The 17,484-nt window shown below is 41.5% G+C and overlaps 1 pseudogene; it reads right to left on the bottom strand.

Annotated features, from left to right (window-relative positions):
- Positions 1 to 1,701: 1,701 nt before the first annotated feature.
- LOC101710357 (biogenesis of lysosome-related organelles complex 1 subunit 5 pseudogene) overlaps positions 1,702 to 17,484 on the bottom strand; it is a 48,210-nt pseudogene continuing 32,427 nt past the window's right edge.

A 17,484-nucleotide genomic window follows, 5' to 3' on the forward strand; every position in this document is an offset into this window, starting at 1 on the left:
AGAGAACAGATATTGGGAAGAAGGAAGAACGTTCAAATGGGAAGGGGAACAAGGGAGTGGGAGGGAGAAGGGAAGGAAGGGAAAAGCAAAAAAAAAGAATGGAAGGAAAAAAATGGAAACAAAGTTTGTGTAAATGGGGAGAGGAAGAAATGTTGAAGGGAGGGGAAGGGAATGGGGAAAAAAGAAGATATGTAAAGGTACAAATTCCTTATGATGAATGTGATCATTATGTATGACAAATATGTACTCATTTAATTTTTTTCTTTAAAAAAAAAATTCATCTCCTCTATTAACTTTAATCATTTTCAACATGCAGCCAAGAATGAAGCTTTGACACTAAGCCATAAATTCACATAGGGAAGCATTGTCAATTTTCTGCAGTCACAACACTGAGATAACACAATAGTTGGATATTTTCTTTCTTGTGCCTTCCTTTACTGAAGAGCAATAAAAATATCAGAAAGATTTACCCATATCATAAATTAATTTGCCATAAACCTCTTGAAATTATTGCATTTACTTTTGCTCAGTTTATGGTAAATTTTAAAAAATCAACTTAGGGCTGGGGATTTAGCTCAGTGGTTCCACTGCCTGCCTCACAAGTGGAAGGTCCCGAGTTCGATCCCCAGTACCAAAAAAAAAAAAATAACTTAGTTCTTCCATTAAATTGCTAAATGCAGATTTTTAAAGATCACAGTGATGACAGAATTAGTACATGTTTCATCATAATACACCTACTTATGAGCACAGATGTTAGCACTAAAAAGGATTTACATTTAACACAGATCATTTGCCACGTGGACAAACACTTCTGGTTTGTTCGGAGCCAGAATCTTTATATGGCTCCAGAGGGACTCCTTGGCAGATTTTGCTGATTACTCATTAAACACTTGAAACATGTATAGACATTATTTATGTTTTACACTTACCCACAGCAAATAGACACAAAAATGAGGTAAACAGTATGGGCAAGACTATGGTTCTTGAAAAGGCTAAAAGTCAAATATTTTTGGTAAACTTTTTGTCCTAAGCACATTTTAAAAAGATGAAAATATTAAGAACTGGAAGGCTACAAACCTTAACACGCATGTATTGTCATCCAGGGAAATGCATGGCCTTACAAAATTGCAACCTCTCCCAACAGGTGGTTCAAAGTCTACCTTGGCCATCTTTGTCACACTGGAGACGATGTTTGACTCTCTCCTCTCTCACATGTGATCTCTTCTCCAAGGCCGGCTGTCTGTTGACATTACTCATGAAATAATACTTTTGTCCATTAGCATCTCTCTCTCATGGCCAGGGAAGCTATGATAGCAGATATTCTACCTGCCTTTTAAGCCACAATAATAAACTAATAATAATCCTGTAGGAGAATGAATGATCTTTCTAAGAAGTCTGTACTTACAGTTCTCTGAGCTTAACACCAGGAAAGAAAACCAATTCTGATTAACAGAGTAAGCTGATCCCGTTTTTCCTCCTAAGCTTTCCATTCAGATGATCACCTAGGCACTTAAACGGGAACAACATGGTGCCCTCCTTCCACTGAACATCCTATTGGGATTCAGTAGAAGTCACTCTCCTCTGACATACAGTGCCACTGAATATATTGCTAAGCTTGAAACAGAGGCTAAGTGGTTGGTGGAAGTATTTGGGTGGAAGTCAATGTTTTCTCATTTGTCTGTCACTGTTTTGGTTCAGTCCTTAAAAGGTTGAGAACTTTTTGAGGTCCTTCTCCATCTTGGCATATTGCTCTTTAAGCCTCTCCATGGCTGTCTGTTGCTCTGCATCCACTTCAGCCTGTCTGTGGGACTGTTCTTTAATGAGATCCTCCCACTGGAGTTGACTCTGGTTCTCATTAGATACTAAATAGTCATTTAGTCAACTTTCTTCATTCTTGTTCTCTCTGTTGGAGTCTACAGATAGTCATTTGCTGCTTGCAGTCACTGGAGAACTTCCTTCAAGTTGCTCTCCACTGCTTCTCTTTACTTGGGAAGATTGTGCTCATTTGTTTCATGGATCATATTCTTCAAATTTTTAAGAACACACATTTCTTGAAGACCATGTTTTTCTTTAAATTCTTTTACAAAGTAACCAGTATCAGCTTGAATAACTGGTCTGTGATCCAAAACCCTTGACTGAATCTCTCCAAGATCCTTGATAATGAGGTGCACTGAGCTTGTAGTCCCCAGCGAGTCCCTCTTCTTACTGCCAATGCCAGCCAGGGTGGGCTCACAACCCAGGAGCCTCTATCCCTTTGGCACTCATTCTGACTAGCTCTGCCCACCCATGGTCTCACTGCATCTGTGCAAATCTGGGCCTGTACTAATTTAAAAAATAAATTTAAAAAAATTTTAATAATGCCGGGCAAATTGGATATCTGCATGGAGACAATTGGGTCTAGACCCATGTCTCACCAGGTACTAAATTGAAATCAAAGTGGATCAAAGACCTAAATGTTAAAACAAACACTTCATCTGCTGGAAGATAAAATAGGTACAACTCTTGAAGACATATGGTATTTCTCAACACAGAAGACCTAATCAGAAAATAATCAGGTTTGAAAAATAGAGATTAAAAAATGGCAGCCCCAAGGACTCCTGGGAAGATGACAGAATGGTGAAGAGCTGAGAAACAGCCTCTTCAATATTTGGAATCCAGATGCTGAAATAGCAATGTGAGGAAGAGAAGGAGGGAAGTGGGTCCCAGGTTCCAAGAAAAGATTTGAAGCAAGAATTGGAGCCCATGGGGAGAGGAAAGAGAGGGAGGTACAAGTGGTACTTTCTCCCTGAGCCCTGGCTCAAAGCATGGGAGGGGCAGCTCAGAGGTGCAGATGCATGGTGACTACAGGCAACCCCAGAGGCCTCTGTGGAGAAGCACACCAATGGAACTGTAATGGACACTGCAGACTGCAGTGGCTGGTGATTTATTTGGGTTCAGATGTTGCCCAGGAGAAGGTTATTGGCTGGTTGCCATTTTGGAAGGGGGCCAACTGAACTCAGCACTCACAGCAGCTGCAGGTTGGCTCCATCTAATGGTACCCATTGTGAGGATGAGATGCAGCCAAATTCAAACCAGAAGGAGGTCAGGGAGCCAAGTTCAAGCTGGCAAGAGACACTTGGAGTGTTGTGGGCTGAACAACTTGGGTCCCAGCCTCACAGCCAGAAACCAGAAGTGCCTGATCTTCAGTGGAACAAAAGGCCCAGCTTTGCTAGGATTATCCACCACCACTGTAATTCCACTGTTTGTTTGCTGGGATCAATCAACATGGATCTGGACTCTGTCTGCCCCATATGTCTACCAGTGACAGCAGAGACGTGCTCTGAGGTAGACATTTTTCATCTGCTTTTCTTTCTTTTTTGTTTTTATTTTTAATTTTTTTCTCCTTCTTTCTTTCTTTTTTTGTACTTAGAAATGTTTATTTAATGAATGAATAGAAGATAGGTATTGTCAGGTCAGCCTGAGGAGTGATCCATTGCAACTGCTTATACACATCAGTGGTTTCTTTATGTCTCACCCCATCTAAGATCATCTAGATTGGGGCTGAGAGGAAACCCACACTCAACAACAGGTACCATAGCAGCTAGTAATGACAGGCTGTTGGAAGACCAGGAAAACAATAAACTCGTTATTTCCCCTGCTGGAATATTCTTTTTCTCTTTTTCTCGATTGTTCTTGTTTGTATATGAATGTGAACATTGTTTCTAGGGGTTTTTTTGTTGTTATTTTATTCTGTTCTTATTTCTGTTTCTTCCTTCTGTCCCTGCTGTTTTCTTCACCAGTTCCCAAAGCTTTCATAATTTTCCTTTGTCCTCTAGTCTTGTTTCTAATCCCTTTCTCTTCTTCTATTTTTCTGTTCTTTTCCTGTAACCCCTTTTAAATACATATGAATTACCAAAGATGAATCAATAAGGTATAAAAATTCTAAATAACCCAGTATCAATCAATGAAAGTGATGATGTAATTAAAAACTTACCAACAAAGAAAACCTCAGGTCCTGATGGATTTACTGCTGAATTCTGTAAGAAATTTGAAGAAGATTTAATGTTACTACTCCTCAAACTTTTCAATAAAAGTGAAAGGGAAGCAATACTCACAAACTTATTCCTGAAAGCTTGCATTACCCTGATTCCAAAACAAGAGAAGGATCCAACCAAAAGAAGATAAGTATAAGTCAATCTCCCTAATGAACACAGACACAAAAATTCTCAATAAGATACTGACAAACAGAATGCAGCAAACTGTCAAGAAGATTATACACCATGACCAAATAGGATTCATCCCAGGGATTCAGGGATGGTTCAACATGTGAAAATCAATACATGTAATACACCATATTAATAGAGCCAAGGACAAAAACTACATGATCATCTCAATAGATGCAGAAAAAGCATTTGAGAAAGTCCACCTATTCATGATTTTAAAAAAAGCCTACCATAAATTGGAATAGATGGTCTTTATCTCAATCTGATAAAAGCCATCTATGACAAACCAATAGCTAACATACTAAGTGATCAAAAACTGAAAACTTTCACTCAAATCAGGAACAAGAAAAGAGTGCCCAGTCTCACCACTCCTGTTCAATATAGTTCTGGAAATATTAACCAGAGCAATTAGACAAGAGAAAGAAATAAAATAAATAAGGATAGGAAAGGAAGAAGTTAAATTATCATTATTTGTGAATGACATGGTACTGTACACAGAAGACTCCAAAAACTCCAGCAAAAGACTTCTAGATTTAATAAATTCAAAGCACAGTTGGATACATAGTCAGCATTCAAAAATCAATAGCATTCCTGTGTACAAATAAGAAACTCACTGAGAGAGAAAGTACAGAAACCACACCTTTCACAGTAGCACCCCCAAAAGTGAAATACTTAGGGATCAATGTAACGAAGGAAGTAAACTATCTTTACATTGAAAACTACAGTACTGTGGAAAAGGAGATTGAAGAGGGTATCAAAAAATGAAAAGATAGCCCTTGTTCTTCAGTAGGAAGAACCAACATAATGAGAATGGCCATACTCCCAAAATTGTTGTTCAGATTTAATGCAATTCTGATCAAAATATCAAAAACATAACTCACAGAATTAGAGAAAACAATCCTAAAATTCATTTGGAACCAAGAGAGACCTAGAATAGCAACAGCAATTATTTTGGCTCACAGTTTGTGGAGGTTTTGGTTCATAGTTGGCAGGCTCCAAGGCAGGGTGGCATGACAGAGGGGGATCACAGAGGAGAAACTGTTCATGGTGGACAGAAGTCAGCACAGCTTCAAAAGAAGCGCCAAGGGACAGCGGCAGCCCTCTTTCTGTCCCTTATATTCTACTGAGTCTACATGCCCTTAGGCTGGATAGTACTCACACCCAGGGTGGGCCTTCCTGTTATCCACACCCAGAACTATGCCAGACTAATGGGGGCTAATTTAGTAATCACACACCTTTGATCCCAGTATCACACATTTAATCCCAGCATCATATGTTTTACATTCAGCCACCTCTGAAAAACCCCACCTATAATCACATGAGGCTTTGGGGGGACATCTAAGACATAAGCCATACATTTTGCCTTGGGTTTCCAAAAGAGTCATGTCGATCCCTTTATGGAAAAGGCATTTAGTCCGTCTGTAAGAGTTACCAAAGTCCTAACAGTTTCAGCATTGCTGAAAAGTCTAAGTCAAGTCCTCTCTGAGATTTATGGCAAACTCTTAGCTGTAAGCCCCTGTACAAATGAAAAGAAAGTTGAACACTTCCAACGTACAATGGCATAAGGTAAACATTACCATTCCAAAAGGTACAAATAGGGGTATGGAAGGGAATGGGACCAAAGCTAGTCCAAAATCCAGTAGGATTTTTAGTTCCATGTCCAGCATTAGGTGCAATCTGTGGCAAGATATGAACTCCAAAGGGCTTGAGTGACTCCACCCCTATAGCGCTTCTGGTAGTTGTAGCTCTCATAGCTTTTCTTCTAGGCCAGCTTTACTCCTTGCAGTTTCCCTCAGACAATCCATGTTCCTGGCTTCTCCAGTCTTCTGAGGTCTCCACTGCATCTTCGGCTTCACACAGCTCAGTGTCTGACCTGCCAGGTCTTCTTGTGAAATCTGATTGGAAGTCTTCCTGACCTCACATGTCTTGCATTCTGCATGCACCTAAAGTCAGCACCTCTTGGATGATGCCAAGTTTTGACACCGGCCAAAACAGCAGCCAGTTTTCCTTTTCTCTTGGCTGTAGGGGTTGAGTGCCTGGATTGCTGAATTCTATGACCCAAATCTGGAGGAACAAATTCTCTAGGCTGCTGCCATTGTGGAACAGGGTGCTCTGGGGCTTTCTTCCCAGTACAGTCTTTCACCTTTGCAACTCTGAGGCTCCCAAGGGTGGAGTCATGCTGGTTCCTGTGATGTCCTCAGGCCATCTTTTCCATTGTCCCATTCCTTCTCAGCAACCAAGTTTGGCTCTGCTCTATCTTTGCAGTCCACAGCTTTATTGGAGCTTTCTTTCTGGCCAAACTCACATTTTAAATCATTCTGCTGGGCACTTTTCTCTAAATTTTCAACGTAGACCTGGCTAAAAGCCCCCAACAGTAGCCATGCCACTGCTTCAACATTAGACTGTATTGAAATTTCTTCTGCAAAATTAGTTTGCTGCTCTTAATCTCAGTCTCAGGCAAAGTCTCTGGACATGAGCAAAATGCAGACAAATTTTCTGCCAAGGTATAACATGCATCATTTGGAGACCAGCAGCCAAAGCAGTCATTCTTCCCAGAAGAAACTTCCTGAGCCTGATCTTTGCCAGCAGCATTTCTGTCAGCATTCTGGTCTTCTGAGCTCTGGCCAGAATCGCCTATCAAGTACAGTTTAAGGCATTCCAGAGCTGCTTCTTCAGCTGGCATCTCCAAATCTCCTCAAACTCTTCCCACAAGCCATTTCCAAAGGCTCCTGAACCACATGGTCAGGAACAGTACCAGATACAACCCCAACACAACCCCAGTTCTGATACCAAATTCTGTTTTAATTACTTTTCTCATTGCTGAGACAAAATACTCGACACCTAAAGTTAAATGAGGAAAGGTTTATTTTGGCGCACAGTTTGGAGATGTTTCAGTTCATGGTTGGCTCCAAAGCAGGGTGGCACGGCAGAGGGGCCTTCATGGCAGGCAGAAGGCACCAATGCAGTGAAGTAGCAAAGGAGCAGCAAGCAACAGCAGCAGCATGTCATTTTCATGTCATTGACCTGTAAAAGATAAGACTGACTGGTTTGTGTGATCTCTTCAGATCCTTGTACCACAAAAGGCTATATGACTTTGTTAGGATCCTAGCTAGACTAACAGTTCTCAGGATTGTGTAGGACTGGGATTGTCTTAGGTTTTTTTTTTTTGTACTTAGGATAGAACTTGGGACCTTACACTTGTCTTAGGTTTATTTTAAAACAATAAATGAAATTTGCTTGAAGGAATGTTCCACCAATGTAGCATCCCTTGCCCCTAAAGTTCTCATTTTATAAATCAGTTCAGAGGTCACCTATTGTGATGATCCCTACGTATATATAATTTGTGTGTCTCGGGAGAAATATGTTTTGTCATTGTAGAATAAAATGTACACAGTTAACTTTTAGTTACAATCATGCAATAGCAATGCACAATGTTTTTTTTTTTTCGGTACTGGGGATTAAACTCAGGACCTTGTGTTTTCGAGGCAGGCGCAGTGCCACTGAGCTAAATCCCCAACACACAATGTTTTGATCAGTGGTGGACTGCATGTAAGATTATATCACCTCATGTGTATAAACACACTCTGTGATGTTTGCATAATGACAGTGTCACCTGCTGACCCTTCTAGAAGGTGTCTGTGTCTCTGTTATTAGGTGACACATGACTGTGCGTTATATTCAATCTTTAGGATAAAGATGTTTTTTCATCCTGGTCTACTTTATTTCTGGGAAATCTTATTTGTAGTCCTTCTCAGTGATCTTCTGAATAACAGAAGAAGTTGCGTTATCCATATCCTAAGTGTTGCTTGAGAACCATGACTGAACCGGTCATATCCAGACAGTGCAAAAATGCAGCACTCAAAACACAGAAATTTTTTCTGTGTCCACAGTGTATGCCTGGGTCTAACTGATATAACACACATGGATGCGCACACACCCACATTTCTCTGGGACAGCATTTTGTACTTCAGACTAGCTGTTTCAAACAGGCAGAACCCCAGTGGGCCTGATTGTGTAGGCATGGGGAACTGAGTCACCACTGGCTGAAACACTACAGCAAACTGATGTTTTCCCATCAGTGAAGGCAGGTGAAGGCGAAGGGAACACAGAAGGAGAGGTGAAGAAAATTATAGATATCAGCTTTTACCTCAGGAGCCATCCCAGAAACAAGGACTTACTCTTTGTTTTGTAATTTATTTTATATACTAACCAGTTATCTTTCTTCGTCCTCTCCCTTTACTCTATTAATTTCTACGGGATGTGTTGTTGGTTAACCTTTTCATATTCAAGTTATAGAATGGCCACTGCGAGCTGTGTTGCACGGACAAGGGAGTCAATGTCAGAGATGGCGATGACAGGAAGAAGGTGACGGTATCTCGATCACAGGAAGGTTAGGTGGAAGCTTGATGTTGTTTGGAAGTTTCAACCTTGCCTTCAGAACATGTGTGATTGAGAGCCACCAAGGAGTGGTCTATGCCTAGCTTTGCCTGTTGACATGGTTCTCAACCTGCCTCCTAAACTGTATTGTAGGTGCGAGAAGCTGCAGAACACATTCCCATGACTCTTGCCTGCCTGGAGAGCTTGACTTGCCTTCTTCCGATGGGCTGGTTTCCTACTTGGAAGGCAGGAGAGAAGCCCACCATGACTGCTCAGCACCTCAGAGTAGGAGCACAGTTTGCGCAGAGGGCAGACGTGAGGTTTCGCAGGAGCCTCTGCACTTTGTCAGTCACCTGGTTCAGGACTGTGCATAGCTGAGGTCATCTCTGTGGTTTCCTGCAGCTCCTCGATTTCCGGCACTCACTGGCAGCATTCCCAGCCTTTCTTTCCTACAGCCCCGCCAGTGTTTTGGAAGCACCTGTAATGTGGGATCCTTTCCTGAGTGGAATACCTAAAAAGCTTTATTATCTTGCCTGCTTGTGCCTGAGAGAATTTTCAGATATGAAATACAGATGGTTTTCAAGTTTGGGAAAAATGCTTTCTCTCCTAACAGAGGAATAAAAATGGCAGATTGGGGCCAGGGATGTAGCTCAGTGGCGCTGCGCCTGCCTGGCAAATGCAAGGTCCTGAGTTTGATCCATAGTACCAAGAAAAAAAAAAAGATAAAATGTACTTCTTGTGGATCAGATGGGCTCAGATTTGAAGTTCAAGAACACAATGTTAATGTGCAGAAATGGCTCTTGTGCTGCTACTGTGTGAAGCAGAGATGGATACTGGACTCTGCTCTGTGGAGGGACCTTGCAGTGTGCATCAACTTTATTCATACTACCGGGTGTGGTGGTGCACACTTATAATCCCAGTACCTGGAAGGCTGAGGCAGGAAGATTGCCACAAGTTTGAGGCCAGCCTGGGGCATGTGATGAATTCAAGGCCAGCCTGAACTCCATAGTGAAACCCTGTCTCAAAAAAACAAAACAAAAAACAACCCATACATCTGTTAAATTACACATTTTAAAATATCCATTATAGCACTCTTTCAAATATCAAAATGTTTGAAGCTTGTCCTCTAAGTTAAATAACTCACACTATAACTGTACAATTAAGTGCTCTAGCACTAACTTCCTAGCCTCTGTGATTCTGGGAGGCACATTGTTACAGACACACACACACACACACACACACACACCCCCCTGTGAGTTCTTGGCACCCTAACTGATAGGATACTCAGCTAATCTCTGTGAGCATGCATCAGCATTTTTCTAGGAAGATCACATGAGAGGGAAGCTGCTTAGTCTTAAGCTGTACACGTTTAACTTTATTAGGCCAAAGTGCACTTACCAATCTGCACCTCAGAGGAGCTAACTCTAATGGCCAATCCAATGGGTTTCCAGTGGTCTGACTTCTAATTTTTTCCCTATGCTACTAGTTTTTTTTTTTTGGAACCGGGGATCGAACTCTGGTCCTTGTGCTTGCAAGGCAGGTGCCAGAACCACTGAGCTGAATCCCTGGCCCTTATGCTACTAGTTTTACGTATGTGAAATTGTGTTTTTGCAAGCTGAAACTATCGAATATTGGCCATTTAATGAATTTTAATCTAATAATGAATATCTTTATAATTTGAATTTTATTAGGATTTCTTCCATAAATTACTTGTTCTTCTGTTCTTAACAGTTTTCTATTTAGATTGTCTTTCCACCAAGATCTGGCAATCTCTTATTTGCTTTCTGTCTCTAACCCTATTCGGGACACATTTTAAATTTACTCCTACAAAAGAAAAAAAATTCTTTTATCTAACTATATAGACTTTAATTAGCATCTCTCCTTTTGAAAGATAATATATTTTACATATGTTTTATATGTACATTGTAGAAAAATCTATAGGAAAATCATTTATAATTCTATTTCTGGAGATAATAAACTTATGTAACTGTATATACTTCTAATTTTTGTGTGTATGTATGCACAAGTGTAGACACACATTATAGATAAACTAAAGATGAATCTTGCTTTTTGTATTATTTTATAACATGATTTTTTTCCACTAAAGATGATGTGAAGACACACCTTAAATGTATTGCTACTAGGTGATGTGTGTGTGCGTGTGTGTGTGTGTGTGTGTGTGTGTGTGTGTGTTTGGTACTAGGGATTACAGCACTACACTGTATCTCCAGTCCTTTTTATTTTTTAATTTATTTTATTTTATTTTTTCCTATTCCCTCCTAAAGCTCCCTCCCCTCCCTATGTACAAAGCTTTGTTTTCATTTTTTCTTCTATTTTCACTTTTTTCCTTGTCCCTTACCTCCTTTCTCCCTCCCTCCTCTCTTGTTCCCCTTCCCATTTGAACACTTTCTTCCCATTTCCCAACATCCATTATATATTTCAGTCCTTATTTTCACTTAAGGTTTCTCATACCAGAGGAAGAATGTGGTATTTAAATATGTGTGTTCAATTTATTTCACCTAAGAGTATGGTCTCAAGGTCCATCCATTTAGCGATAAATGTCTGAAGCTCATCCTTCTTTATGGCAGAGCAATACTCCATTGTATAAAAAACCCACATCTTCTTTATCCACTCATCAATTGATGGGCATTTGAGCTGTTTCCAAGATTTAGCTATTACAAACTGTGCCACTATAAACATGGGTGTGCATATATTGCTGTGGTATGATGCTTTTAATTCTTTTAAGAAGATACCAAAAAGAGGTATAACTGGGTCAAATGGAACCTCTAGTTCTAGTTCTTTGAGGAATCTCCACACTGATTTCCACAGTGGTTGCACCAGTCTACACTCCCACCAGCAGTGGAGCAGGGTTCCTCTTTCCCCACAGCCCCACCAGCATTTGTTATTGGTTGATTTCTTTTTTTTTTTGTACCGGGGATCAAACTCGGGACCTTGTGCTTGTGAGGCAGGCAATGGAACCACTGAGCTAAATCCCTGGCCTTGGTTGATTTCATGATAGCAGCCATTCTTTACTGGAGTGAGATGGAATCTTGGCGTTGTTTTAATTTGCATTTCATGAATAACCAGTGATGTTGAACATTTTTTCATATATTTATTTGCTGTTTCTAATTCTTCACCTGAGAAGTGTCTTTTCATTTCAGATGCCTGTTTTTGGATTAGGTCTTTAAATTTGGGGGGGTCTGATTTTTTTGAGTTCTTTATATATTCTAGACAGCAGTCCTTTATCTGATGAGTAGCTGGTAAAAAAAAATTTCCCGCACTGTGGGTTATCTCTTCAGTCTGTTGATGGTTTTGCTGTGCAAGAGCTTTTTAATAAGATGAAGTCTCAGTTGTTGATTCTTTGTAGTATTTCTCATGCGGTCTGGGTTTTGTTCATGAAGTCTTTGCCTATTCCTATGTAGGTGTATTCTACCTATTCTCTCTTGCAGCAGATTTAATGTTTCTGTTTTAATATTTAGGTCTTTGATCCATTTTGATTTTAGGTTAGTGTGTGGTGAAAGATATGGGTCTAGTTTCAATCTTTGGCATGTGGAAAGTCAGTTTTTCCAGGACCATTTATTAAAGAGGCTATCTTCCTTCCAGTGAAGGAGTTTATCTCCTTTGTCAAAGATGAGGTGGCTGAGTATGTCTGGAGTTGTTTCTGGATCTTCTAGTCTGTTCCATTGATACACAGGTCTGTTCTTTTCCCAGTACCATGCTATTTTTATCATAGTAGCTGTGTAGTATAATTTCAATTCTAGGCAATAGAGACATGGCAGGGGGTATCACAATCCTCATCTTGAAACTTTGATTGGAATTGGATTGAATCTATATAACAATTTTGGAAGTATGGTCATTTTCACTATATTGGTTCTTCCTATCCAAGAACAAGGGATATCTTTCCATTTTCTGATATCCTCTTCAATCTCCTTTTTCACAGTACTGCAGTTTTCAATGTAGAGGTCTTTAAATTCCTTCATTAGATTGATTCCTAGTTATTTCATTTTTTTGGTTGCTATTGTGAAAGGGATTGTTTCTCTAATTTCTCTTGCCGAGAGTCTGTTATTCATGTACAGGAAGGCTATTGACTTTTGAGAGTTGACTTTAGATCCAGCTATGCCTCTGAATTTGATTATTAAATCTAAAAATCTTTTGGTGGAGTTTTTGGGGTCTTTGTAGGGTTTCATGTCACCTGCAAATAATGATAATTTAACTTCTTTCTATCCTATCCTTATTCCTTTTGTTTTTTATTTTGACACTGGGTTTGCTAAGTCACTAAGTTGCCAAGGCTGGTCTCAAACTTGTCATCTTCCTCCCTCAGCCTCTTAGAGGGCTGGTAGTACAGATGTATGCCACTATGCCTGGCTACTAGATGCTTTTTAATGGCCTCAAAGTATCTTGGCATGGTGTTATAATGCAATTTACTTGGACAGATCTGTTGTTGAATATTAAAAAAAATGATAATATACAATACAGACCCAAATATCCTTGTAAATGCATCTTTGCCTGCATCTGTGCTTATTTCCTTAGTATAAAGTGCTGAAAGAAGAATGGCTGGGTAATGTGAATGTTTTGTTATTTACTGACAAATTGAGCTGATTTCTTCCCGAACAATTACAAGACAGACTCCCTTTTCTAAACTGGTCCCCAGATTAGTGACTCCAAATGGCAGGAACGTGTGTTTCTGTGTATCTTTTCCCGGCTGGAGGTGTTGGCGGGTCTCCTAAGGTCACTGAGGGCTGGTCCGGTCCAACTGTCCCCCTGACTCCACCCTGCACCCTCCACAGAGCCCACGTGCCACATGTGCGGTGCAGCATCTGTACGTGCGCCATGGAGAAAGGCTGCTGTGATTACTTTTCAGCCTGAGAAGGAAAATGCTCTTCATTTCTTTGCTTCATTGCCAGCACCCAGCCTGGTCCTGACTCTTGATCTTGATGAGATGAACAGATGCGATTTCTTTAGGCTTCATCAGAATACTGCCAGACACCAGTATCATTCTGGAATTTCTAGAACTGAAGCACAGAACCAGATGTAGATACAGTACATCTGTGGGAAAAGACTTCCCAGCCTTCCAACTCCCAACACATCTACCCTCCAGCTGTTCACTAAACAGGGCAGCGAGAGAGCCTCCAACATGAAATTGGTGTGTTACTCAAGTATTCTTTTTGTCCAGTTGTAAATTATATAATACTGCCATTGTCCTTGATATAAAACATTGAAAAGAGACATAAGATTCCAAAATATTACCGATTTTGTTAAGTTTCACAGGGGGATTGTGGTGATATTTTACTGACATGGACATATTTCTAGGTTTGCATACTGAAGCCTATGGATTTGCTTTAAAATCCAGCTAAGATGGGAGGAGGGAAAGAGAGAAGGATGGATGGAGAGTTGAATGTTTGTAGCAGAGCTTGTTGAATTTCTGTGTTGGGCTTATGAGGACTTGTACTTTTCTCATTTTGTGAACATTTGGCATTTTCATTCAATAAGAGGTGGCTTTGGGAGGAAGGAGAGAGAGAAAGAATGGAGGAGAGACAGAGAAGTGTAGAGAGAGTGTGGGAGCGGAGAACACAAACACAAGGTCTCATGGTGTCAGAAATCAGAATGAAGTCACAAAAGAACTGACTAAAGGATGGCAGAAGCATTTCAAAACTTAATGCTAGTGTTGAGGGAACAGAGGTCTGGAGAGAGTTGAAAGGAGTGAGTAAGCCAGGAAGGAGGACCAAGCACTGTTGTCCGAGGAGAGTCTGAAGTAAGACAATGAGCTGGTGATGAGCCCTGCACTGCCTGTGAAGGCCAGGAGTTGACCCTCGAATGTGGCAATCTGCCATTCCCTGGAGGAGGGGCTGACGGCCTCCTAGGCTCTGACAGCAGCTGGCTCTGGCCCTGATATGTGAGTCCTGCCTCCTCGCAGATGCAGCCCTCAGACTCACGACCATCTGTTCAAAGCACTGAACTGGACTCTTAGAAAAAAAAGAAGTCATTAAGTCATTGTCCCTTCTCTCAAGATATTTATGGATTTGTGGGGAAATAAAATATATTTAAGAAAAAGTAAGCCTCTATAAAGTAGTAACATTATCTGCATAGGATGTTGGATTTAAGAAACTGTTTTTCATTGATGGTACATTTCTTAAGGGGAATCAGTTGGCCAGTTAGGGAATTAAGCAAAGCTATTGAAGAAATAGATCCCCTTCCCTTTTTTTGAGACAGGATCTCACTATGTAGTTAAGGCTGGCTTTGAACTTGCAGTGATCCTCCTGCCTCAGCCTCCCAAGTGCTGACATTGCAAGTGTGTATCACCACGCTCAGCTCCCCATTTTTAGTATGTAATTTGAAACAGCACCATTTGGCTTCTCTGAAACTTAGGATATAATTTGTGGAGGTGAGGGATCAGTCTTTGCAGGACACGAGGTGAGTTTGATCTCGCTCTTTGGCTTTCTGCGATGCAGCCTGCCCCTGGCTTGGTCCTGCCTTGTTTGGAAACCAGTTAACACAGCCTATGACGGCCTCAATTCTCAATATTGTTCATTTTTGGTATGTTTAATATTTTAAGAACATTCCTTCTTTCTTTTTTTCTTATAAATATTCACTAAGTTTTCTTGGGGGTCCAGTGAAAAGAAATATGTGAGCTTTGCATGAATGGTACTGGGTGTGGTACCACCTGTGATGTGACGGTTAAGCCTATTTGTCAATTTAGTTGGCTTGGGAGCTGCCCAGGTGTGTGTGTGTGTGTGTGTGTGTGTGTGTGGTGTGTTAACAAAGCACATTTCTGGGTGTGTCTGGGTGGGCCATGCAGGCATGACCTTGGGGACTATGTCTGTTCTCTGGCCCTTTCCTATCTGTCACTGTTCTCCCGCTCTTGTTCCTGGCTGCCATGAACTAAGCAGCTTTGCTATGCCATGCCTTTTTGCCTCAATGTTCCTGCCTTGGAGCCAGCCAACTATAGACTAAATCATCTGAAGTTGTGAGCCAAGTAAACCTTTCCTGTTTAACTTCATCTGGTATTTGGTCCTAGAAATGGGGAAACTGACTGCTGTGATATACCACCTAAAATGTTTTGTGCTCATACACCTACTCAGACATGTTTATACAGCACCTGCGACTCATGAGGGCCTATTCTAATCTGTAGCTTACACAATTGGCCTAAAATACATGGCCCTGACATCATACAGTGTATGGTCTGCATATGAGAGAGCCACCAATCCAAACCAGGTGATTTTGTGCCAGAGGTATCCCAGTGTGGCACCTGAGTAAAGCAGAGTGGGCTGGAAAGGTACTTCTAGCACTTAATTCTGCCTGAACTGCTGAGATGGGAGATTGGTCAACCACTTTCCTAGAGGAGCCTTGCAATAAATGTCACAAATATGTTCTCTTTGGAAAGGTCACTTTAAAACTGTCCTTTGGGAAGTGCCAAGCCAGAGCACATGGGTGTTTCAAGAGCAGCTGTGGAGTTCTGGTGGTACCCCAAAACAGATTCATATGCACAAGGGGGAGCCTGTGGTAAATGATTCTCCAAGAGACCCATATGTTGAAAATGCCAATTTGGCCAGTCATGGTGACACCCCTCTTTAATCCTAGCACTCAAAAGGCTAAGGCAGGGGCCAGGGATTTAGCTCAGTGGTTTCGCTGCCTGCCGCACAAGTGCAAGGACCCTAGTTCTATCCCTGGTACCAAAAAAAACATTGCTAAGGCAGGAGGATCACTGTGAGTTCAAGGCCAGCCTGGATTACACAGTAAATTTAAAGTCTGGCTGAACAAGACCCAGTCTCAAAGAAACAAAACAACCCCCCCTCACACACACACTACCACCAACAACCAAACAAACCAAAACCCAATTTGAATGCCAACATCTTGAGATTTCAGCAATATTTAAATATATTTAAAGAAAACAAAGTAAATAATGATTCAAACCTTTTCTAAGTACTGGAATGTTCAAAGGGGATTGATTGGGAAGGAGGCCTTTTGTAGGGGGCAATGAAAGTGGCTACTCGGCCAGGCAGGATCAGCATCTCTTGGGAGTTTTTCTGGGGCTGTGGCCAAGGGACTTGCATTTCCTGTGACCTCCAGGCAATTCTCCTGGTTTGGAAACTTAGGGCACCACTTTAGGGGTGGGGTGGATCCTGCAGGAAGCAGGAGGGAAAGGCCAACTGCAGAGTGAGTGATGTAAGAAGGACCACTGGGGCCACTGGGTTATGAATTTACAACCTTAAGGCCTTTCTCAGGGACCAGGAGTCTGCAGGAGAACAGGGCCATATAAAAGCAACACACATGTCTAGGATGCCAGGAACTTGATCCATCCCCACAACCAGCATTTCCCAAGATGGACTCCTCAGAAGGGCTGCATAAAGAAAGGATCCCAGGAACAAAGATGCTCAGGAAATATTAGCGTCTGCTCCTGTTGGAGCTTTGCAGTGCTCATGAACACAGGTCACAGGTTACAGGTCTTCAAAACATATGTTTATTATCAACGTTGAATGCCTACTCAAAGTGTAGTCTACACCTGTAATGGCACCAGTGAGGCTGAAGCAGGAGGATTACAAGTTCAGGAGTAGTTTGAGCTACATAGAGAGTTTGAGGCCAGCCTGGACTACACAGGGAGACTTTTTTAAAAAAAATTGCTGAAGGTTTTTGAGAAGACAGACATTGTGGGTAAGCAGCAGTGCCCTGGGAGAGTGTCCAGAGAATACCTGAGGTAGTGTTAGCCAGGACAAGGGATGCTGTAGGTGGGGACTCACGATAAGGAAGAGCAAGGATTAGCTCAAAAGACCACATTGGAGGGGGCCTATGCAGGGGCCCCTGGCCAGGGTGACAGGAGCTCAGCCCTGAGCTAGGAAGTGCACACGTCCCCAACACCCCTGCCTCTGTGTCACAGGAGGCCAGGACGGGAGATACTGAAGAATGGGGC

This window comes from Heterocephalus glaber, unplaced genomic scaffold, assembly GCF_053883595.1.
Source record: "Heterocephalus glaber isolate CG9 unplaced genomic scaffold, H.glaber_assembly_v1.0 deba00001472, whole genome shotgun sequence".
Taxonomy (NCBI): domain Eukaryota; kingdom Metazoa; phylum Chordata; class Mammalia; order Rodentia; family Bathyergidae; genus Heterocephalus; species Heterocephalus glaber.